The sequence below is a fragment of the Ascaphus truei genome, chromosome 4 (genome assembly GCF_040206685.1).
Source record: "Ascaphus truei isolate aAscTru1 chromosome 4, aAscTru1.hap1, whole genome shotgun sequence".
In the NCBI taxonomy this organism is placed as follows: Eukaryota; Metazoa; Chordata; class Amphibia; order Anura; family Ascaphidae; genus Ascaphus; species Ascaphus truei.
Window position 1 is genome coordinate 241991314 of NC_134486.1, and position 24577 is coordinate 242015890.

Below are 24577 nucleotides of genomic sequence, written 5' to 3' on the forward strand. Positions count from 1 at the left end.
ACTGCACACTGCATACATTCACAGCACACTGCACACACTCACAACACACTGCATACACTCGTGGCACACTGCACACACTCACAGCACACTGCATAGCACACTGCATACACACACAGCACACACTCACAGCATACATTCACAGCACACTGCATACACTCACAGCACACTGCACACACTCACAGCACACTGCACACACTCACAGCACACTGCATACACTCACAGCACACTGCACACACTCACAGCACACTGCACACACACTGACACACTGACACACACACACACACAGCACACTGCACACACTCACAGCACACACTCACAGCACACTGCATACACTCACAGCACACAGCATACACTCACAGCACACTTCACACACTCACTGCACACTGCATACATTCACAGCACACTGCACACACTCACAACACACTGCATACACTCGTGGCACACTGCATACACTCACAGCACACTGCATAGCACACTGCATACACACACAGCACACACTCACAGCATACATTCACAGCACACTGCATACACTCACAGCACACTGCACACACTCACAGCACACTGCACACACTCACAGCACACTGCATACACTCACAGCACACTGCACACACTCACAGCACACTGCACACACTCACAGCACACTGCACACACACTGACACACTGACACACACACACACAGCACACTGCACACACTCACAGCACACACTCACAGCACACTGCATACACTCACAGCACACTGCATACACTCACAGCACACTGCACACACTCACAGCACACTGCACACACTCACAGCACACTGCACACACTCACAGCACACACACACACACACACACACACTGTCTCTTTAAGGGAGCTTGCTCTCGCAAGACGGAAGCAGAAGTAGGGACAGGGAGAAGAGCTGCCAGATGCCGGGTAAGTGCTGCTGCCGCTGCCCCACCGGATATGGGAACACTGGGAGAGTTCTCAGCTTTCCACCTGACATCACTCAAATAATACAATTAATGTTTTCCTATGTCGTCTGAAGAAACACACATGTAGTTATAGTGAAACTAATGTATTGGTCAAAGTTCTACATGACTAATTGTACGAGGCATTTACATGAAAGATTCATATAGAAATGTGTGGTTTAAACGTAAAAGTATTACTTATGATAGGGATACATGCCAGGTTACTGATAGAAGATATCAACATGTCATCTGCTCATACTCCTGAAGACAGTCCAATTATGTATGTAGTAATAGTTACATAAGTGGCAATAATAATATTAAGTAAGGAATGTGAACCATAAGAATTGTCTAAGTATTTAAGAACACAATTAATTGTTTCGAAGTTGAAAAGAATGTTGAAAGTATTATATAAAAATGAGATATAATCTTTTCCAGTAGTTAAGTTGTAAGATAACACTATGCATAGTAATCAATACAGCACTATCTCTTCACTTACTGCACCGACACACTTTATTCGAGCAAATACCCAGTATGTACCTGGCAGATACCTGGAATGCGCCGCTCCTCACCTCTGACAAGCCCCGTTGCATTTGCCTTCCCAGCCTGGGTTCATGCCTGGCTGACAGGCGGCTGATCTGTTAAATGATAATGATTAGGATTTAATAGGCTGCAATGCTTCGCGTGTCTACCAGATGGCATAAATTCATGAATTGTAATGCAGTATATATATATATATACTGTGCAGTATTGCAGACAGCGGGAATAAAATGCTTCAATCCCTGCCTGAAAATACCTCAATGCACTCGGGCAGAAAACAGTCACAAACCTCAATACACCCGGGTATACCCGAATTCGTGGGACTAGCCGAGCTCGAATAAAGTGTGTCGCCAGTGTACAGTAATACCCAACATTCTGCATTTAAGGATGCACACATTGTATAGGTGGGGTGAAACATGATTAATACAAGAAGAAATGTGTGAAACATTGACATACCGTTGGCAGACGAAGTTCTGATCATTCACTACAAAATGTGCAGTTCTTTGGAGAGAGCAGGATCCTAAGATTAGATACACACAATGCAATGTAACACACATCACAAGATGATTACAGATTCGATTATATGTCTTAGAAAATCTTACATGTGAAAAAATTCTCTATTAACGTCCGGCGAGTCTCCACCCCACTGGCTGTATGTCCCTAACCCCTGCAGGAGGTATGAAAGGATCCTCCTCTAAATCCTCCCGAATGTTGCCTTGAAGCTTGTGACGTAGGGCTATGTTGTGCAGAATGCAACAACAAATCACTATGTCGCCAACCTTCACTGGCGAATACTGGATCGCACCACCAGATCTATCAAGACACCTAAAATGACTTTTCAACACTCCAAATGTCCTCTCGATCAACGAACGTGTGGATATGTGTGCGGCATTATATCTTTCCTCTGCAGGGGTTTGAGTATTACACAGTGGGGTTAGAAGCCAAGGCCGGCTTCCATATCCTGAGTCGCCTATAAGACAGTCAAATCACATAAAGGTTAATATATGTTACAATATTCAAAACATTGTCCATTGTCATTTCCTAGTACATGAGTGAATAATATACAACACATGCCCTAACAATGAAATCCTCCTTATCTAAGATGACGCTGCATGACATGGATTAGATATACAACTTCACAAATGTTAAGTATTTGTGGTTACTTACAATATTAGCAACACATAATGAAATATTAAATTCTACATTAAATGTACTTATAAGTGCAGTTTCTGTAACATTGACTGACCCAATAGCCAACCGTCCTCGAATTCCCCCGCTTCAAATTTACAGAAGACTAATGAGTTCTTCAGAATATGGGAATCGTGGCAGGCACCTGGGAAGTGGGCTACCACACTCAGAATTTTAATGTATGCGTCACATACGACCTGCACATTGAGCGACTGGTAATGTTTCCTGTTCAGGAAATCCCTCTCCTCTTCACGTAGCAGGGTCAGCGCAACATGTGTGCAATCTATAGCACCCATCACATTGGGTAGCCCAGCTACATTATAAAATGCAGTCTTCAGTGCCTGCCACTCTATCTGCTCGCTAGGAAAATGTATATAATCACCAGCGCGTCAAGTCAGTGCACATAGAAACTGGCTAAAGGCCCGCGAGAATGCCGACTGCGAGACCCCGCCTACTATGGCCACAGTTGTCTGAAAGGACCCAGAAGCAAGAAAATGTAATGAGCTCAGCATTTTAACAAGGCCAGGCACTACATGACTTCTGTCTGTTGTTGGCTCTAAATCTTCTCTTAACACTTCATAGAGTTCCAAGATAGCCGCTGAGCTCAATCGGAAGCGGCTGATAATCTCGTCCTCAATCAAGCCCTCTAGGGAGCTTCTTTGCCTAAAATTGCAGGGGGCTATGTATCTCACAACACGGATCTCCCTCTCTCTCCTCTCTCTCCTCTCTCTCCTCTCTCTCCTCTCTCTCCTCTCTCTCCTCTCTCTCCTCTCTCTCCTCTCTCTCCTCTCTCTCCTCTCTCTCCTCTCTCTCCTCTCTCTCCTCTGCAACATAATCTCCCTCCTCCTCCTCGCACAAAACAACACAAAAGCGTAATCTGGTGCCGCATCCATTTCACCCTGGAAGGTAAGTGGCTCCTTATATCGTTTAAATAGGCAGACTAATAAGTCACATGATTGTAAATGATGACATGTGTGTTGGATAGTATTGTGAACATATGAATTGTAGTCATTCAAAAATTCATCGTACTTTCATTCAGATGTGTTACACACATAATTAAATGTGATGTAATCATCAATTAGACACCATTCGAGAATCCACAGTAAAACCGATGCTGCGACACAATATGAGTAATTGCCAGAAAATAATAACTCAATCATTACATTTGTATGTAACATATTGAGTCATGAACGTGTTACATCACAATAAGTAATGGTTTGTTTGTATAAAGGTGTGTCAGAAGGTTGAATTATTGACAAGATGGTTGTTTGGTGATGACGGGAGTATTGCCCTTTAAATTAACCCCCTGCTAACGTTTGCTTGTACACTATAAAGTTTTGGAAGATACATGTAATTCAATTGATATGAATTTAAAATCAATCATGTGTTCTCCTTTAATTTCAATTATTGATTATCAGCTCTGAGGGATACAGATATATTCACGCCAACATCTGTGGACCCCCAGACAGCTTCGAGGACCACCCCTGGACACCTCTGAGTGCTAAATAAATGTACTTTCTTTCTCCATCTTAATGTATGTTAAAAGGTGAAATGCAGTAGTATCCATATGTGGAGAATATTATTTTTGAACAATACTGTACGTGTTATGGGGTTGTATTAATTTGTAAGGATAGTTGTATTTGGGGGTGGCACACGATTGCTACCGCATGCCACAGGGTCAGCCGGGGACACTCACGGGGTCAGCCGGGGACCCATACGGGATCCCCAAACACCCGTGGGACCCCCGCGGGGTCAGCCGGGGACACCCGCCGGCCTGTTGTATGGGTTTTGCACATGCAAAAATGTAAACAAAGACATTTTTCTAAGTCCAGCTTTTTTAGCGGCTGCCTTGAGCTGCCGTGTTTTCTTGAACGCAACTTTCGCGTACACTAAGGTTGCGTAGCTTAGTGGATCCCGCAGAAGGGCAGAATTGAATGCATCAGGGTAACGAACGAGCAAAGTTGGACTTAGAAAAAAGTCCTGAAAAAAGTCAGTTTTAGAACGCAAAGTACCTATTTGCGTGTCTCTGTGAATCGCGTTCAGCGCAACACCACGTTCTAAAAGCACTTTGCGTTCTAAAAATGACTTATCGGAACTTAGTGCATGACCCCCTCAGTCCCACCCCCCCTTTCCTATTTGCTATTGGAGACTCTAGACCCGGGAAATACGGCTTGTATACAATCGGTTGCACTCTGACCCTCAGTGGCAGAGTCACACTATATGTTGGGATTGTCTAGTGCAATAGAGATAATATTCTTATCAACTATATTTTGTCTATTCTTCACTGATATACCTTCATGTCACATAATATAAACGGCTAGTGACAGTATATGAAATAGATTCTATGCCTATCCTTTGACATTTTGTGACAGAAATATACTATATGGTAAAATCTATATACTGTTTAGCACAACATACCACTTCATATATCATGTTAATTAACTACACTATATGAGTGACTATAATAGTGCAATACCAGCCTGCTAAAATATAGCTTGTATTATGGTCAGTTGCATTAACATCTGACCCGCATAGAAAGAGGAATTTGTGTGCTAATATGCTATGAGTTGGTTTACTAATATATGCAACATATAATAACCCTCAGCTACATAGATATTTACTATATGTTACCCATGTAACAGAGCATATGTGATTACCACAGATACCTTTTGTTACAACATAAGATACACATTGAGACAAATGTTTGCAACCTTGAATTTCACCATAGGCCTTATACCTTTTTTCTCAAATTAATATTAATGTTAGCCAATCTCTACTCCCGGTTTAAATTGGGAAACCAATTTATACTTAATACGCTATCAATCTGATGTCCAAGTAGTTACATTGGGTAAAGCACATATGGACAAGCATATTAATGCTCAAATGGAAAAGTCCAATATGCTTTAAAGTTCCAAAATCCCAATTACACTATACTACTTCCACTCCGCTACGGAGAGTCTATATTTTTAACCATATCACATTGTAAATAATTCACACAGTGTCAAATAGATATTTGATGTAATAAAATGTTATTGGTTTTTATTTTAAATGAACTGATCCTAATAGTCCAAAGAGCCAAGGCAGTCTAATGATCTGCAGGACTTATTTGTTCATCTTATCAATGTGCAACCCAAATGTTAAATGTGAGTCAAACCATATTCCCAAGTGTGGCAAAAGGGGGTTAATCAGGCCATTAATAGAGGCATTTTACCCAGCTGATTAACCCTAAATTGCATTGGGACTGAAGGGGTTAACTGTATGTGCACCACACTGATATGTTTTCCCCTACACCATCTTTATTGTCCCCATTTTGCAGCTCAATCCCTAGCTGCAGTAATAGAATTGTATGTGAACTGTGCCAATTGGTTTTGCGACACAAGGGGGAGCTGCGAGCGCTAAACCAAACGCTGATTGAAGAAGCGTGATTGTGTATGGGTGGCTGCTCTGAAACATAGGTATCAATTTCTAAGCCCTAGACCTCGCAACCGCAAGGTTAATTGAATAAGTGGTTTGCGGTCTAGCTTTAGTGTTTTCTGTCAAAATGTATCTGTTACCTTGTTAGCTTCATAACTTGAAAGGGGGAAAGTAAATTGACGTGAGAAGTAGGTGAAACCGCAAACCACATCGTAGCCCGTTCAATTAAATAAGCTAACTCGCGATAGGAGTGAGCTAGCACTCTAATTTTTGGAGTGCAGCTAGGAATAAAGAGCCCATACACACACATATAAAGTTTATAGTAGTGGCATAAGAAGAACATACTTTATTAATAAACTGTATTCTACTGTGGGTTTTAAATGTAAAGACAGGAAAGTTTTCTGTCAGCCCGGGAATAAATCCTTTAACATGCAAGTAAGTTAAGGATGAATGAACTGAGGGATTTCTCAACTCCGTACTTCAAAGTCACCCTGCAAAGTGGGCGCCTCAATGTCTATGAGAAGTCCGGAGTTGAAAAGCCTCAGCAATCCTAGGTGTTAGGATGGCCTGGATATTGTAAGTGCCAGACAGATAAAGTATGGGTACTTCACACTTGGTTGCCAAACCCCAGACTCAGTGTCGCCAGGTAAGGGGAGAGTCCCGGTATGCTAGGAGCCTAGGTGTGAAGTTAGCGCCTTCTCCGTGCAAACTGGGATGCAACTTCTGCCCTTTGTGCAAACCCCTGGCAAGTTGGGGATAGGTGTGAGAAATGTTCTAGGACCCTCAACCCTATAAAAATGCCTGCTGACCAGTCCCTAGCAGATTCATCTGATTAAACAGCGATTTGACCAAGTTCCAGCGTCAGCGGTTCCGGAGTGTGAGGGGTTAATAATATCGTAACCAAGGATCATCCCCCTCTTCTGGAATTCGTTGGAGCTAAGGGTTCCCGAACGAACCCTGTAAGGACTGAACAAACTTTTACCTTTTGGCGGAAATATAGGGGTGGCAACTTGTGCCCCTAGCCAGGAACTGCTACACGGATCATTGTGCGCACCCACTTGCATGCGTGCAGGGGTGCCCAGAGACTTTGTTTCATTCCAAGGACAATTGATTTTGTTCCCCCATCCCAGTAAGTGTTTTATTGAGTTTATATTGTGAAGATTTGTGTGTCTGTCTGAAAATAAATAAATTACAATTTATTTTACTCAACTTGTGCGCTCAGTGCAGAATCCCGGTATTAATTTGTAGATAAGTCTTGGTCTCCCGTGACACCAAGTATTTAAAATTGGTAACAGCGGCTAGGATGGTATTGCGTTGATTCTGATCTGGAGCTCATTCATTGGAAGCTTTAAAAATGTAGCCTAATATATTAGCAATCTACTGTAATATATTTGGTTGCATACCAAAATCAGACAACACAAATCTACACTATACAACAAATATAGATAATAGATAACAATTCATCTCAAAATATATATCAAAAATATAAAATGACAGTAGGAATCCGTTTATCTCAGAAATGGAGTGAGTTCTACATGGTCACTGAAAACACCTGGGGCTCTAGATTAGAGAGTAAATATCCAGTATTGCTCTCTTTGACTGAGCAATAATTCCCTATTGCCCAATCTTTTAGAAGGCTGTATAACTTCAATGCCCATAAATTTTAGTTTACCTGAATCCTAATAATGGATTGATTAGAAAGAGAACACTACTGGATATTTAGGGCCTCATGCAGAGAGCAGCGCTAACAGGGAAAGCGGCATGTATTGGCGAAATCTGCCTTTAGAAAGGCAGATAATGGCGAGTTTTAAAAAAAGCGCCATTTTTTTTTTTTCTCTGAAACTCGCTGCGCGGCTGGAGAGAACAGAAATCTCTCCAGTGTTGAAAACGGCCATATTCAGAGAGCAGCGAACGCCATCTAGTGGCTGTTCGCGGCAAAAAAATGGCGCGATTTTCAACATATTCCTTCGCCAGCAAGAAGCTGGCTCTCTGCGGCCGGTGGGAGAGAAAAAAAAAAAACCCCGATTTTTCCCCCACTACTTTCAACAGCGCTCATATCGCTGGTTGAAACTCTCCATATGCAGAAAGGATTCTAAATGCAGTTTTATGCCCTTTCTGCATATGGAGAAAAAAACTCTCCATTACAGTTACTTTTTATTCCCCTCTCCAATTTCAAATAGCGCTGCTCTCTGCATGAGGCCCTAAGTCTCCAATCTAGAGAACCAGGTGGTTTCAATGAATAAACATAACACTAACAAACAAAATTACATTTAAGCTAATGTGCCTTTGAAATTTCAATTGTAAGTTGCATTTCTCAAGGATTTTGTATTCATTGTCCCCGAGTCATAAAAGAATGATTCGCTGAATCGCGCCCGAATTGGCAATATCTGCCTTTGACTTTAATAGCTGGTATCTCCAATTGTGGCTTGATGCAGTGTATCATGCTTTAATGATTTGGGGGCATTGTACCTTCTGATGTTGTGATACTCTGCACCAACATTGCCAACAAAAATAAAAATACTCCTTTTTAGAGCCCTCCTGATCTCCATCTCTGTGGTCGGGAAACTCTATAAAAGCCTGACAGTGATTAACTGTTTTTTCTACCGAGACTGGTTCTTCCCTCTTACTTCCACTAACACGTGGGCTGACTCTGATATAGATAGCTAATTTCTCTAAGCCACTTTGGCCCAGAAACATCAAGCAACGATAAGGAAAATTGGAGGTGTTATCTCCAAATATTTGTACATTTTTGGTCAACTTCTTGTAAGCTAATTGCTTATGCACTATATTTAGGCACTGTACCATGTATAAGTTTCACTGGATGTGCACTGAGCTCTGTCTGTGTTTTATGTTCTGTCTCTGGTTTTAAATATATACTGTATTGCCATGCTCAGTAGCACTCCTCTGTGACACTTATATGCTTATATATATGTTGTGGTTATTTTGGGGGTTCAATATGAGCTTGTAGGTGTCCCGTATGGTTTCAATGAATAAACATAACACTAACAAACAAAATTACATTTAAGCTGATGTGACTTTGAAATTTCAATCGTAAGTTGCATTTCTCAAGGATTTTGGATTCATTGTCCCCGAGTCAAAAGAATGATTCGCTGAATCGTGCCCAAATTGGCGATATCTTCCTTTGACTTTAATAGCAGTTATCTCCAATTGTGGCACGATGCAGTGTATCATGCTTTAATGATTTGGGGGCATTGTACCTTCTGATGTTGTGATACTCTGCACCAACATTGCCAACAAAAATAAAAATACTCCTTTTTAGAGCCCTCCTGATCTCCATCTCTGTGGTCGGGAAACTCTACAAAAGCCTGACAGTGATTAACTGTTTTTTCTACCGAGACTGGTTCTTCCCTCTTACTTCCACTAACACGTGGGCTGACTCTGATATAGATAGCTAATTTCTCTAAGCCACTTTGGCCCAGAAACATCAAGCAACGATAAGGAAAACTGGAGGTGTTATCTCCAAACATTTGTACATTTTTGGTCAACTTCTTGTAAGCTAATTGCTCTAAGCCACTATGAGAGGTGCAAGCAATGTGCACTCTTTTCTTTAGGGTCCAACTTCACACTAGTCCTCTTCTGACACAACCACGACCATGCCACCTTGTGAAGTTTTACCGCATTATTCAGCATATCTGGTAACTACACAGTAGGTGGCCTATACATAGCCCCTTTACCTTTCTCAAAACAGTATAATGTGTTATACCTTTCCACCAGCTCTGACGGCAATCTTAAAATAACTTCCTCCGATCTACAGGAGCAAAACAGTAGGCTTCAAGTCATGGACATGGCATCATGTGACTCCTAGGGCCATGGAGGACATTTGAACTGTAGGACTTCCTCAAATGACTAGAGTCAGAACAGCAGGGACAAGTGATCATGATCTGTGTCAATTCATGCACACATTCTGCCATTGAAAACAGACAATATTTGTTGCTAAATCTGTGAACATTTCAACATCCAGCACTGAAAACGCCAAAACTCAATTGCACAATTACAGGAGACTTGGGGTGCAAAATTGCCAACCAAGCTAGATGTTAGTCCCGTCCTTATTTTTCAATAAAAATGCAGATCTATTGAGAACACAAATGCTCTGGATTTAGAGCTACAAATACATGGACTCATGAGACATTGAGTCCTTTTGGCAATAATGAAAGATATAGCTTAGATAACTTGTAAATATATTTCTTATTTCCTATTGCAAAAGTTGTAGGATGAACAGAACCTTTTTGTGTAAAGGAAATGGTTACGTTCTCAGTAGTCAGATGGAGAGACACCACTTGGGAAGTGCACTGGAAAGTTTATGTGATCTAAAAACAAGTGAGCAGCCAGGAAGAGCTGTTAAAGAGGTTGAAGGATGCAGTAGGGTAGAAGCTGCTGTTTGTGAAAGGGCTGGGTGAAAGCAATATATTATTTGAGTATAAGATTTATGTCTCATGTTTTGTCATATTTGGGGTACTTAAGTTACGGTATAGCAGCACCAGGTGAAGGGCTAGTCAAAGAATTAAAGAGCATCCTGCAATTAGAACTCCAGTCTTTCTTTTGTTGGCTGTCCTCTGCAAATGTAAAGGGACAGGAGATCCCTAAAATGTTGTAAATAATGAAACTGCTTTGTTATCTTTAGTGAAACTCCTGCACGGTGCTGGATCTATTTGGCATATGCCTATGTCTTACAGAAATCTATTTTCCTAGCAATGTGTCTACGTATAAATTCATAGAAAATTATTCTGTCTCACTGAATTTGTTTTCTTTTAAATTCTATTTACATCTGTATTAAATGTAATGTACTTGGTAACTAATTTTTGACATTTGACGCGGATCCTTCGCTAGGGAGGTTTACTCCTTTCCATCGATATTTTTTTACATAAAGGAAGGGGTGGGGGGGGAATCAATTATTGAAGGAGGAACATAATTTGATGCATTCTGTTCCAGAATGTCTGCCTTCCAAACTTCTCCACAAGATGAGGTTTATGAGGCTAAGAACCTTTATATATTCATGGTAGGACATATAATGAAAAGGCTTTTTTGGCATCACAATCGTGCCAATAAAAAATACCTTCGTATATGGACCCTGCCCCGAAATCATATCCTTGCAGTTACTGTACTTTGTTACAACCATGTGTTAGAATGTTTTATAGGGAACATACAGTACAGTACTAGAAGTTAATGAAGCAAATAAAGAAGCTATGGAAAGGTTGTAGCCTCAGTCACTGCAGAAAAATGAATAAATAATGTTCTTTGGTCACACAATTCAGTATTCTTTGCTTCTTTATTCTATGGATTCTGTCCTGATACTCGGTTCTTTCTCTTATGCTTGGACATGTTTATTTACACAGATATGTCCCATTACTATTCATTCATCATATGTTGGCACCAATCAAATAAAATTAGAGATTATTTACTATGAGTGGAAGTAAGGACAAATGTGGCGATTTAGTTTAAGACCTGGGCTGTCTGCAAAACTATGAACCACAACATAAGCTAGAGAGGTTATCAGAAGGCATTATTGAGCAAATGGGTTTGCAATTATTATCTCATGTTCCTCTTCACTGAGGATGATATTTTATAACACAGACCAATAATTTAATTATTGGTACTTTGCTTTCATTATTATTGAATAGTTTGCTTTCAAGCCATGTGCATATTAACTACAATTTAGCATTCGCATTTATGTATTTATTTCTTAGCTGCACGATGTACACAGACTTTTGCCGGCACAATGACTCTTGCGCTAAAGAGCTTACCATTTAATTGTTGTACCTGCGGCACAGGGGCATAAAATGACTTGCTTAAGGTCATAAGAAACATGGACACTGGGATTCAAACTAGGTTCACCCGCTTCAATGACAGTGCTCTTAGCACTAAGATTCTCCTTCGGCAGATTATTGTGTGGAAGCTAACTTTATGCACTTCCCAAGCTCTGAGCATAGGAGTTTGACACCTGTGATTTTCACTTTACACATAGGAATTGGACCAGTGGTGTGCAAATGTGGGTAATGATTTCAAATGGGGTGTAATCATGAATATGATCAACAAGTACACCATGCCTGCAAACTCTACATTTCCAAGACAGTGTGATCTATCCATGGTTCCCAAATGTATACAGCCCTTCCTTGGTTATCAGACAGAATGCGTTCCAGAAACTAGCGTTGGATAGTGAAAGCGTCAGAAAGCAGAACCCCATTTGATGAGCGGTGGTGATCTCAGGATAAGGCGTTTTCGGTATCGGACAATGGCCTATTGGACACGTTGGATATGCCGTCCATTGTAAAGTGAAACAACGGATAGTGAGGACCTCCTTTGCTGTTTTTAATATTTAAAAAAATAGAACTGTGAACCAAGAACTTTTATGGATAAAAGGCAAAATAGAAAGGCTGGGCCAAACTGCTTGATAATTTGGAATTAAATTAGTGTGCTATTGTATACTTTGGATTTTTCCAACAGAGTGTCTTCAGTACACATTCATATCGATACAGTGAACCAACTAATAATGAAGAGACAGAAAATACGGGCTATATTAAGTTATCGGTGTTCAACCACTCAAGTCTATGGGAAGTAACGTGCCTTTCAGCTATGCACTGCTTAGTCATTTTGGCCTTAAATATTTTTGTGTGGAAATTGTATGTTTTAACTGGGTGTGGGTATATCCCCGTCATGGCTCTCAGTTAGTTATGCATATCACATGTCATTACAATATACATATTAAACATGCACAGAGCTGTTAACTTCACTGGCTGGGAATTTTAAATGTCTGGACTAGGGGAGGCTGTTTAAGAAGTTAGTCACTCAAATTGAGTCAAGGAAAAAAGAAATATCAGGACCCCAGTAACATTTCAGTGGGGAAGCAATGAGTCTTACCACTTACTGATGCTTCTGCAAAGAAAAGTGGTGATACAGAACTTTGGTGGTTTGTTAGCACCATCTTGTGGTGGAAATCCCAGGATTTAAGATAGTTAAACTTTCTGATTAGAATAATATAAGTGCATTATAGATCAAAGTAAACACTTGGGTAAAGGAGCTCATGCTAAAGTAAAGGATGTTTTTAATAAATTAAACAAACGCATTTCTTTTGGTATTGAAATGTAAAATATATATTTGTATTCTAACTCACAGCAACATAATTTGGAGCTGCATAAGAATGAAAGCATTCAGCTATGTAACATCTTATCAGACAAAAGAGTTTTTTACTTCAACATTTTGTTAATACAAAATGACTGCACAATTTTACATTTCGGGTGAAAAAAGACACTATAGACAGTTTGTAGAAAAACTGTTTGTAAGTGGGATTATTCCTTTAACCCTTTCAGCACTGTGGGATCCAGCAGCAAATTGGTTTAAAATGAAAAGGCAGAAAGATTTGTAAACCATATAGTCTTTGTAGAAAAGACTACAGGTTTGTGAATTAAGAAATTACCTTTGTTTTGGTTCCAAACCAAAGAATTTGAAGAGAAGTGGATACAAGTTCTAAATGAGTGTTCCATTAGACTTATAGAACTTATTATTGAATCTAAGACAGCTGAAAAGATATTACTTGAAACTAACATCAAAGATATCCAGGACCAATTGTCCCAGAATGATGTTCGAGGAGGGGGTGTGAATGACATCAAAGGTTATAGTCTCGGAGTGAAAGTCGCTAGTCATGATGTTAAGGGGTATGGTTTGTAAGGAAATGATCGCGGGCTGCAAGGGTCGTCCGTCAATGGCTTCAAGACCTACCGGTCGATCTTTGGGTACCAACGGTATTTTATTCTTGAAGGCGAACTTTTGGTCCACGAAGTTTCCTCCTGACCCCGAGTCCAGAAAGGCCTGTGTCTGTACTGTGAAGGTCTCACCGGATATGGAGATAGGTAGATAAAACCTCGTAGAGGGTTGAGGAGGGGGAAGAGTTGCAGTACCCAGCGTGATCCTCCTTATACTCACTGGGCTTTGGCGTTTCCCGGCTTCAGTGGACAGTTGAATACCAGGTGGCCGTTATTGCCACAGTAGAGGCATAGTCCCGCTCGTCTTCTTCGTTGCCTCTCGATAGGCGAAAGGCTAGTCCCTCCCAGCTGCATGGGTTCATCTAGGGCAGGAGTTGTGGAGAGTAGAGGCCCTATGGTAGACAAAGAAGACGATTGTATACCTCGGGGGTGTTTGTTTCTCTCCATCCTTCTCTCTTGGAGGCGCTGGTCCATCCGGATGCACAGGTCTATCAGGTTCTCAAGTCCAGCGGGACGATCCAGAGCTGCTAATTCATCCTTCAACCGTTCGGACAGGCCCTGCCAGAAGACTGCAGATAGAGCCACATCATTCCAGCCGGTCTCGGCCGCCACCGTCTGGAAGTCCAGAGCATAACGAGCCACAGTACGGTCTCCCTGAGAAATATTAAGCAGAGTGGATGCAGCCGTAACCTTACGCCCTGGGGTGTCAAACACCCTTCTAAATTCGGTGATGAAGAGAGTAAGGTCAGAGGTCAAATCTGGGCGTTGCTCCCAGATAGGAGAAGCCCATGCCAGGGCGGCGTCAGTCAGCAGGGAGATTATGTATGCGACCTTAGTACGTGAAACCGGAAAGCGAGAGGGCATTAGTTCAAACTGTATGAAACACTGGTTCAGAAACCCCCGACAACCGCTGGGATCCCCTGCATAACGGTTGGGCGCAGGTAGTCGTGGTTCGGAGGTAGGTGTGATAAGTGCAGGAGTGGCTGCGAGTGGAACGGGGTTGGTGGTAGATACAGTTAAACGTCTAACTTGTTCAGTCAGGGTATCCACGTCTTGTTTAAGTTGGGAAACTAGTTGTTCTTTTAGTGTAAATGAGCCGGTAAGTTGCCGGAAGCATTCCTCATGGGTGTCTAAGCGTCGGGCCACCTCAGCGGCGTCCATGTTTGTTGGGCTGAGCATATTGTCACGCTGCGCTCACCACAAACCGGACGAAAGACCGCGGGGCTGAGGTGGGGTTGTATAGGCACCGACCCACAACCACGCAGTCCTGTCCGGAATGCGTAGTCCTAGTCGTACCGCGTCGTAGGGTTGGAGAGGTCAGGGTAGTCAGGGTACTTGCCGTGTTCCAGGGTTGGAGAGTCCGGGTAGGTAGAGTTTCGTAGCCAAGGTCCTGGGTAATAGAAGGTAGAGTAGTCGAGTAACGAAGCCGGGGTCAAAGTGCTGGAGAGTGTAGAAATCCAAGTAACAGGCAGGGTCAAACAGGTCAGACAAAGTTCAAGACAAAACTAGACAGCAGCGGTGAGCACAATGCATAAACAGGAGTTTATGCTCAGCAATGAAGGACAGGCAGAAGCAGGTATATATGTGGGAAGGGTCCAATTACCTTGCAGGGGTGTGTACTGGTCCACCAATGGTGTCAGAGAGACACTGATCAGAAACAGCTTGCAATTAGGCTTTCCTGATGCTAGGTCTGGTTGCCGGGCAACCCGCGCGCGTGCGCGCTGCGCGTCGCGACATGATGACGTCATGCGGTTTACTCAGCAAGTCTCCGCCTGTGGGAGGCTCCAGCAGCTCCCTCACGTTCTCCTGCTTCCTGGTTGCCGAGCAACCCGTGCGCGGGCGCGATGCGTCTCGCGGAGCTCCGCCATCACGCCGCTGCGCCTGCACTGCCCTGGCAGTGCGTGGGCGCATGACTCTGCCCCGTGGTGCTTCCCTGAGTCGGTCTCCGCGCGGATCAGAGGCAAGTGTGACAACTAGTAGCCCTGAAACCCGCTCACCCAGAGTGAAAGAGACGAAACAACTACCCACTCGAGAAGCCCCCAATCTTCCCAGGCGATTCCTTACCTCAGTTATCTGACGAACCCCAAGCATACCCCCTTCACCTACCCCACAAACCCTGAGCAAGTAGCGAACCAAACGATTGGCTTCCACTCCCCCCCCCACCCCTTCCTCCAGCCCCATACCTCCCCCTACCGCCCCCCCCCCCCCCGCCGTACCCCACCTGCACGAACGAACATAAGAAAGCTGCAAAAGAAGTCCCCCACAAGACCCCCTGACTCGAAACACCCCCCCCCTCTCTCCCGGAGTTTTTACTTCGCTCCTCGAGCCTTCCGCTGTTTCCCCTGCTCCGATCTAAGTGTCCGGACACAGCACCAAGCATCGTTGGCGGGGCCCCTACGCACCTTCAAACAGAGAGCCCACAGATCAAGATTGCCCCCCCCACGGGAGAATCCCCCCCCATCCCTTTCCCATCACACTTCCCACCCCTTCCCCCCCCCCCCAACCCACTACTTACCTTGCCTACCACGCCCTAAGGGTCCCCCAGCTTGGTTTCACAACCATGTGAAAGGCTCACAGCTATGTTGAAGCAGAAGATGCCCCAATTAAACAATACCTGGGAACCATGGCCAAGCTCCGGAGCTCCACCGCTCCTTCAGATCCTAGCTTGAACCGCATCCGGATAGATGAAAACGGAGATGACTGACCCACCACCCCCCACCATTAGCCCCCCCCTCCCTTCACCCCGCTCCCCACCCATCTTTCTGTGTCTTTCCCATCTCCACCCCCTCCCTTGTCTTACCTTTAACCCAACCTTTAAAAACATTGAGAAAACGGTTTATTGGAGTTGACTTGTACAATCCGCAGTCATATGCCTATGACTTCACTGTTTATTTTACAATGCTCTTGTTTTCTGTATCCCGGTTGCAAGTCCCCAATAAAGGAAAAAGATAGTTAAAAAAAATAATAATAAAAATACTTTCCACCGGCGCAGAGAAGCCCAAGCGCGGCGCCCGAAAACCAAGATGGCGCCGACGCATGCGGCTCCCCCACCACGGCAAGCGGACGGCATGACCCAGGGGAGTTCATAACAAAAGTATACTTAGAGGACTCAATGACATCCCTCCATAATAAACTTTATTCCTCACTGCAGCAGGATCTCAAGGCAGCAGTCACAGAGCTCAAGGGGGAGATAACAGGCCTGACTGAGAGAACCACCGAGCTCGAGACAAAGCAGGGAGAGACTCTTCAGAGGCTAATGGAGGCCGAAGATTAAGTATTCCGACTAGGAGAAGAGGTGACTGGCCTCAAAGACACGATAGAGGATCAGGAGAACAGGGACAGGAGACAGAATCTGCGGATACGCAATGTCCCTGAAGCTGTTCTCCCTGACCTCATCCGGCCGTACCTACTAGAACTTTTCTCCTCCCTGTGTGGTGATGTGGAAGTAGACCGGGCCCACCGAGCCCTTGGCCCCAGGTCAGAGGATCCGAATAGGAGAAGGGACCTGATCGTTAAGTTCCACAGTTACACCACTAAAGAAAGAATCCTGACAGCCTGCCGGGAAAAAGGCGATATTACTTTCCAGGAGGAAACAATACAAGTCTACAGTGATCTGTCCAGAACCACCATTAACAGGCGAAAGGAACTCAAGCCTGAGACGCCCGGAGGAGATGGCAGCATTCGCAAGAGCACTAGGCCTCACCCCCTCCCCCCCCCCGTCCTCCTGGGGATCAGAAGAGCGCCCGAGCCGAGAGTCTGCGGAGGAAGACGGGCCCAACCGCTCCTCCCGTAGAATCACTGCCCAGACCCAGCCGCAGGAAAAAAGAAAGTAAAGTAAAACCCAAACTGACCTTTTTACTCCCAGTTGGCCGTTGCCGCAGACTTGCCCCAGCGTTGAACAGCTACTTCCCTCCGCAGTGACTATTGAAGAGGAGACCTCGATGCTTTTGCCAGTGACCGTTCACTTCGTTAAGTGCACCTGATCAGCGCGATAAGATCCCCGGCAGCTCAGACGACCCACCCGCATCATGGAGAGGGATCACACGACAGACAGCATACCCCTGACATGCTGTAGGAGACGAAGCCGCCACCGAACCCGTGCTTGAGGACCACTCCTCTGAGTGCACCTAGACAACGCACCCAGAACCCAGGCCACATCGGAGACCCACTGGCGGAACAAAAGAAGGCCTACGCGAGCGGATTTAGGAACAGAACCTAGAAGGAGATGCCAGCTGCAGCCTTGGTTTGGGGGGTGGGGGGCGGGCCATGGATCCCGTGAGGAGAGCTTACTTGGAGCCTGAAGCGGTCTCCCCTCCTGTGAGGAACCGGCGAGATGAAGCCGCAGCACCAGCTATGGAGGGCTATACCCGTTCCTGTAGACGGTCTGTAAGGGGGGGGGGATGGCGAGGGGACTCTGGACAAAGCCTGGCCTCACAGGCCACATAGAAGTACCGTAGATCATCCATACCCTCACAAGCGTACCTGGGCCCCCCTCCCCCCGTTCCCCCCCCTCCTCCCCCCGGTCCCCCCCTCTCCGTCCCCCCCCCGTTCCCCCCCCGTTCCCCCCCCCCATTCCCCCCCTCCCTCCCCCCACCCCCGTTCCCCCCCCCACCCCCGTTCCCCCCCCCCCGAATGTATGTTTGTGCAAAAGTTTACCGGTACCACCTAATTATCGCAGTGCACCACTATCCTACTATGGAATACCTACACCCCCCCTCCCTCCCCCTTCCCCCCTTCCCCCTCCTTCAATGCCACCACTTCACCTCCCCCTCTACCCCCCTCCCTCCTCCCTCCTACCCCCATCTCTCCCCCCCTCTAGTTGCTATATATACATAGGGAAAATGATCCCGAAAAAAACACATAGGGGTCCAGACCCTCCTGGACTAGCCGGTCCGTACTCCTGGGTGTACCCCCCAAGGACCCTAAGTCCGAATGCCAGAATGCAATCCCGGCTACACTCTAGTGGGGGCGCCCTCAGGCCCCCATCCTCTTTTTCTCAACCTGCTGGTATTGTCCCAGCAGTCTTCTACCCCTCCCACCTACCCCGACCCCCTCCACTCCCCCAAGCCTGCTGACCAGATCCAGACAACAGGCCACCTTCTCCTGCCAGTGATGTAACTTCCAACCTCACAGTCACAGTAACTAATCAAGGTCCCCCGGTTGGGAAAGGGGTGACCCGCAAAGTCCCCCTCATAGACAACAAAAATGGCTAATCAAGCCCCAATCAAAGTTATTTCCCTTAACGTTAAAGGACTACAGAGTCACAGGAAGAGAAAATTAGCTCTTCAGGAGATGAAAAGATCCCAAGGAGATATCATCTTTCTCCAGGAGACGCACTTTACAGACCACGAGCCACCCAAAATATTTAATAATACATTCCCGATGGGCTATTATTCCTCGTTCAGTAGCGAGAAACGAGGGGTAGCCATCCTAATCCGCCAGGGAACTCCATTCAATTTTATCAAAAAAGTGTCAGACCCAGGGGGTAGATTTCTTGTGGTACAGTATATGGCTCACTGGCAGGCACGGCGATCGCTTTGATCAACCTCTATGCACCAAACGAGAACCAATCAGAGTTCCTGAAAACAGTTTTAAGTACAATTGACCCTTCTTATCTATCCTCACTGATAGTGGGGGGCGACCTAAACATGGCCTTATGCCCACAGGAGGATAGGACACTCCCCTCGAACCGCCCCCACACAGTACTATCCTTAAAGATGGGAACGGCATTTAGAGCAATTATCAAAGAATTCTCCCTAGTGGACGTGTGGAGATCCCAACATCAGGGCCAAAGGGACTATACTTTCTACTCCGCACCCCACCAGACTTACTCTCGCATTGATTACCTCTTTACAACTAAGAACGTCTTGGAGGCCTCCCAAAAAACTGATATAGGCCCGATCACTTGGTCAGATCACGCCCCTATTTCATTAACTCTCTCAGTTCCATTCACAAAGTCGAGCGCATTTAACTGGAAACTAAACGATTCATTATTGAATCACCCGGAAATGGAGAGGGAAATCAAATCAGCCCTATCAGAGTACTTCAAGAACAACTCAGGTTCAGTCTCATCCTCAGCGGTACTATGGGAAGCCCATAAGGCAACTATCAGAGGTACTCTTATCTCCATAGCATCCCATAGGAAAAAAAGTAAAGGCAAAATTAATCAAAGACTTGACAGAGAAAATAATCAAACTAGAACAACAACACAAATCCAACCCCTCAGGGAAAATATACAAAACCTTAACTACCACTAGAAACGAGCTGAAAAAGATACAGCTCGAGGATGTCGAAAAAGCCCTTCGATGGACTAACCAGAGATACTATGATAAGGGCAATAAAGCTGACAGACTATTGGCCAGCAAATTAAGAGGGGTACAAAAGAGGTCACAAATAACTGCGATCAAGAATAGGTCAGGTGACATACTATATATTGACAGTCATATTGCGGAAGAATTTACCAAATTTTATACCACACTGTACAACCTCAGAACCCAAGAGGAAAATATTAGAGTGTCACGGCTCACGGCAGTCTCGGACTACTTAGATAGTTGCAATCTCCCACTCTTAACAGAGAAGGAGAATGAGACACTCAACGGAGAGATCACAAAAGAGGAATTGGCAGATGCGGTAAAAGCATTAAAACTATCCAAAGCCCCCGGCCCTGATGGATTCACAAACGCTTACTACAAGAGGTTTCTCCCGTCCCTATCCCCTCACCTGCTAAACTTGTTCAACTCCTTTATGGAAGGTGACCCCATACCAGCATCAATGTCATTGGCAAACCTAGCAATAATCCACAAAGAGGGGAGAGACCCAATGCAGTGTGGGAGTTACCGCCCCATATCGCTGTTGAACAACGACCTAAAGTTATACAGCAAGATACTAGCTAACAGATTAAACCCCATCTTACCCAGACTTATCCATAACGACCAAGTGGGATTTGTCTTGGGCGGTCAGGCTTCGGACAACACCCGTAAAATTATAGATATAATAGACCACATTAACCTTACAAATACCAAGGCAGTTCTCCTGAGCCTAGATGCAGAGAAGGCGTTTGACAGAATAAATTGGTTATTCCTAGACAAAACCTTGCAAAAATTCGGCTTCAGGGACTCATTCCTAGAGGGGGTCCGTGCACTGTACCAAAACCCGTCAGCGGCAATTAAACTCCCGGGAGGCACAGCGCAAAAATTCTCAATAACAAATGGTACAAGGCAGGGTTGCCCCTTGTCCCCTCTCCTCTTCGCCCTGACGATCGAACCACTGGCGGCCAAAATTCGCGAGAATGTAAACATTCAGGGCGTACCAATTAGCGATACAAATTATAAAGTCTCGCTCTTTGCCGACGACATAATATTGTCTCTAACTCAGCCCCAAACATCGCTTCCCAACATTCATAAAGAATTGGCAGAGTTCGGCAAAATTTCGGACTACAAAATTAACAGTGACAAATCAGAAGCCCTACATCTAAACGTACCGGAGCCGGAAGTTAACTTAATGAAACTGAACTTTAATTATAGATGGAGTTCCTCATACAATAAGTACCTGGGAGTGAATGTATCAGGTAACTACCAATCACTGTACAAATGCAATTACCCGGCATGTTCGGAAAAATCAAAAAAGATCTGGATAAATGGGAAGACTACCAGACCTCATGGATCGGGAGGATGATCTCGGTGAAAATGAATATACTCCCCAGATTGCTATACTACTTCCAGACACTCCCGATCCATGTTCCCGGCTCCGAACGTAAAAACATCCAGAATAAAATGTTTAAATTCATTTGGAAGGGCAAAAGACCCAGGATTGCCAGGTCTGTCCTCCTGGCGTCAAGAGGAAGGGGGGGCCTGGGGGTCCCAGATATCACAAAGTATTATTTAGCGGCCCAGTTGAGGCAAGCCGTAGTGTGGAACGCAGACCCGGGTCTCTATTGTTGGCTAGACATTTAATCCCACTACGTAAAAATGCCTTCCCTGCAGGCCCACCTTTGGTGCATAGACAAGGGGGAAAGACCAACCCGTAGGTTTGACCTTGGAGCTATCAGACACACCTGGGAAGTTTGGTGGAAATGCAGAACCAAGTTTAAACTAACTGCTCCAGGCTCGCTGCTTACTCCGATCCACAACAACCCCCACTTCCCCCCAGGGTGTGAAGCAAAACAATTTGACTATTTTTGCCTGAAGGGGATCAGGGTGGTCGCTGACCTGCTGAGTGATGGAAGGCTGCTGAACCTTTAGGAATTACGAACAGAACATGAGGCCCCAGAACTGAGCCCCTTTAAGTACCTCCAAATTAGACACTTTCTCCAAAAATTGTCCCCAAAATTTGAGTATCCTACCCTCACCAACTTTGAGAGGCTTTGCCGAACTGGCAGGCATCAATCAGCTCTGATCTCTACCATATATGCTGACATGGAGAGAACAGAAGGCCCCTCCACTCATGACTACATGTCCAAGTGGGCGGCGGAATTAATTATAGACATAGATGGAGAAGACTGGGAGGATATATGGGACGCAGCTTCAGGAACTTCTATTTGTACCACGACAAAAGAGAATATCTATAAAATCTTGTTCCACTGGTATCTTACCCCAGTTAGAGTGAAGCAAATCTACCCCCTGGCCTCAGATCTATGTTGGAGAGGCTGTGGACAAAGAGGAGACATGGCCCACATTTGGTGGTCATGCCCAAAAATCCAAAACTTCTGGCTGTCAATCCAAACTTTGATCCATGAGGTAACGAGCCTCACAATCGCCCCAGATCCACTGTCCTTCTTTCTGGGCAGGCCAATAGAAGAAATTGACCGCCCGGTAGGAAAATTAATCTCCTCTATCCTTACTTCGGCTAGATGTGCTGTAGCATTCTCCTGGAAAAAGATCTCTCCCCCCTCCATTCAGGCGGTTAAGAGAAGAATAGATGACGTTATGCTTATGGAGCGTCTGACAGCGTTCCTCAAACGTAAGACCACAAGTCACTACAAAATATGGGAACCCTGGGAGGTCCATTGATATATATAGATCATTTTCTGCATCCACTCGTTCACCCGTTGCCATCATATCTGAGGGACTCCACAGATTTACTCAATGCACTTCATAAATTCACTTGGTCACACACTTACACTTGGGTTACACATTCGACGTCACATCACTTTACACTATTATCGTTCACCGACACAGCATTTCAGCCGTACAACATTTTTTAAGCACTTCTCACATTTCACCAGCACAAAATACTTTCATTATAGAATCTATTTAATTTTTACTTACACATAATTATTTCTCATTCGACAAATACTATTACAGTATTTACAACAATGCAGCACAGCAATGGGCACATCATTTGCACCTTCATACACAAATTTATTTACGGGCTTCTGGGAACAAACACACATTTATAGTGACACTAACAAATATCGGCACAATATCGTTTTTTTATCGTAGCTTTATTGATGACCTCATTTTTATTTGGGAAGGTGACACTGAATTATTGAGTACACTTGTGGAGGCTTTCAATAAAAATGACTTTAATTTACATTTGACTTATACCAGTCATATTCAACACATTGCATATTTGGATGTAATGTTATTTATTGATCTAAACAAAACTGTCCAGAGTGACATTTTTCAAAAAGAAATTTAAATAAATGCATTTTGAAAGGTACAAGTAGTCACCCTAGATCTCTTATCCAAGGGATACCTAAAGGGCAGTTTCTAAGATTAAGGAGGATTTGCTCCAGTACAGATTTGTTTATCGAACAGTCTAGAAACTTGGCATTTAGATTCCAACAGCGGGGTTATGGATTGGAGTGTATACAGGCTGCTTTTGATAATGTTTTTCTTTCATCAAGATCAGACTGGCTTAAAAGCAATGTCAATATCAAATCAAAAAAGAAAAAAATCTACAAATAATTTTGGGGATGATAGTCCACTGTTTATCACCCAATTTAATTGTCACTCTGATGACATAAAATCTATTGTAAAGAAACATTGAGATATATTAAAGTTGGATTCTGTTCTTAAACCATTTGTCCTGAATCAACCCAAGTTTGCCTTTAGAAAAGCCAACACTCTTTCAACACATCCTTCCCTGAGTTTGTTTAGACCTCCTATCAAACAAACCAAAAGCTTCTCACCCCCAAAAGGGTTTCACAAATGTGGTTTTTGTAGCGTATGTAATTATGCTAAGCCTATTAAATCTATTTCCTCAAGAGTCACACATGATAAATATAAAATCAAATCTTTAATAACATGTAACACTGATCATGTGACAGTATATACATTTTATGTTGTGGCTGTGGAAAAAATTATATTGGCAGAGCCATTAGGCCCCTCAAGATACGAATAATGGAGCATCTGAGATCCATTAGAAACAAGGACATCAGATAACCAGTATGTAGACATTTGTCAAGCTGTCCTCAAGGTCATATTAATACCTTTTCATTCAGTGGTCTGGAACATATTCCATTGCCCATCAGAAAGAAAATCGCCAGAAAATCCTCAACAAAAGAGAGATGTTCTGGATGTTCACCCTCAACACACTAAGCCCAAATGGGATTAATACCGATTAGGAACTCAAACACGTTTTAATATGACATATTGACAGATGATTAAGCAGTCTGTCTAATAAATAAATAAATAATTAACTAATTATTAATGTTTGATTGGCCAATGTCCAATGGTAGTATTGGTTGATGCATTTAGAGTGGAATTCAATATGAATTTGCATAACAACCTTTTCAAACTTCATTGATTATAATATGACCAACTAGGGGAA